The sequence below is a fragment of the Hesperophylax consimilis genome, chromosome 5, assembly GCF_061612785.1.
Source record: "Hesperophylax consimilis isolate HC1 chromosome 5, BYU_Hcon_1.0, whole genome shotgun sequence".
NCBI lineage: Eukaryota > Metazoa > Arthropoda > Insecta > Trichoptera > Limnephilidae > Hesperophylax > Hesperophylax consimilis.
The window spans coordinates 2,101,403-2,103,430 of NC_142840.1; the positions used below are offsets into that span (position 1 = coordinate 2,101,403).

The 2,028-nt window shown below is 30.6% G+C and overlaps 1 non-coding gene across 1 annotated transcript; it reads left to right on the plus strand.

Moving 5' to 3' along the window:
* The first annotated feature begins 1,358 nt into the window (after positions 1 to 1,358).
* On the plus strand, positions 1,359 to 1,451 carry TRNAI-UAU (transfer RNA isoleucine (anticodon UAU)). Its single transcript is given in 2 exon segments — positions 1,359 to 1,396; positions 1,416 to 1,451. It is a non-coding gene; the product is annotated as a tRNA-Ile (tRNA).
* The last annotated feature ends 577 nt before the right edge of the window (positions 1,452 to 2,028 follow it).

Genomic DNA, 2,028 nt, shown 5'->3' on the forward strand with positions numbered 1-2,028 from the left:
TAAATATATAGAACATAAAACCCATATCATTTATTAGTTATCGTGACGAATATCAAAAAGGTATTATAGAAAAAAAAAATTTTTTTTAAACAAACGAACAACGTTATTGATTTTAAGGAACATGGGACGATGTATGTTTCACTTTAGTTGGTTCCTCTTCTCTACTAAGCGTCATTTGTGTTTAGCTTTTTAAATTAATTATGGAGGCAAAACAGCTGTCCACTATAACAATAAAAATAACCGGCGGTACCTAAAAAAGAAAACTTTTTAAAATTAATACAGCTACAAAAATATACCTTACTTTATTTTTTATGTGAAACCGCACAAGAGTCCCAACCACTCCCAACCATCTGAAGCCAGTGACACTATGGCATTTGCCAATTGTGTGTTGTGAGGCTTTAGGTAGTGGGAAGAGGAAGGAGATGGGGAGAAGAAGGCGGAGAAGTACCTGGCTATTCAGACAAATACACCAAACACGGCCAAAACCATTACTATCGTAAATAATGTCTTGGTGATGAGATTTTGGCGAAGATTAATGCAATCAACAAATCAGAGATGCTAGATAATCAGATTATTTTGCAATGACTCAAAACCGTAGACAAAAAAAAAATACAATTTTATGCTTACACAACATTATTATTATTCAGTCGGTTCGAATCTGTTGATTCGTTTTTCTGTCTTTTCTGTTTCAAATCATTCGTTTGAGAATTGTAAATATTATCATCAAAAGTTACAACTCATTAAGTTATTCTACTATAGAAATATTTTTATAGGTTATTACATCAGACAGTGAGTAACAGATTTTTTTTATCTATACCGTTTTTATTATCAGCAAGCAAAGTAGGTTAGATATGAATGTGTGTGTAAATATGTAATTCCTATGAATAATAATTACACGTTTATTGCTATCTAGGCTATTTTGTAGAATTCTATTTGAGTTATTTGTTTTTCTTTTATTCATTCAAAAGTATAATTATTAAATTTACAAGAAGCAGTTTATTTTTAAACAAGTTCTGCTGCTCAATTATTATTCCGCGTGATAGCTGTTTCGGTACAGATACAGTTTGATCATGCCTTCAGAGGGCGAAACAGCTGTCACGCGTTATAATAATTACATAGCAGAACTTCAATAAAAATAAACTGTTGTAAATTTATTAATATTATTGAATACATAGAAGAAAAAAAAATAAATGCTCTGCTCAGTGATGAAGTTGACTGACCGATAAGCGTAGTACCTACTTTTATATATAGCAAGACGGTAGTTAAATAACACATTAGTATTTGCGACTCGACGTTGGTATGTATATTGTATATTATTATAGTAGAGTATAGTCCGGTATCTGCCCGGAATGTATCGGGCTCCAGTGGCGCAATTGGTTAGCGCACGGTACTTATAAGACAGTCACTAGTGAGCGATGCCGGGGTTGTGAGTTCGAGCCTCACCTGGAGCAACTTTTTACTTTTCATTATATATTCATAAATTATTTTAATGTTTTATTCGACTTAACACTAAAACCCCCCAACTCAACAAATAAATTTAAACCTAATTTTTAAATAAGTTTATCGAAAAAAATTATACCCATTAATAAAATAATTGCCATACACACTACAAAGGGTAAACCGAGTTATTTTTTAGACAAACATTCATAGATTTTTGATTACCTTTACAATAATTAGAATGATGCATACTTGCAACCAATAGTGCTGTTGTCAAAAATTTTACAAAATTAATTGTTTTTTATATTAATTAATGCAAATTAAAAAAAAAATTAATAGAAAAAGACAAAAGTTTACGATAAAAAATATAGTAAATTATGTTGCAAAAGTAATTGTGAATTTTCTGTATATATGAAGGCAAAACAGTTGTTTTAGGTGTATTTATGTTATTTTTTTCGTAAGATGATATTTCGATCTGACGCATTTAAGTACCAAATCACAGGCAATATCATAATTTTTTTTTCATTGCCGGCAACCTGTTCGTTTGTTTACATTACATGTTTACGTTAGCCACCCTATTAGACAATTACT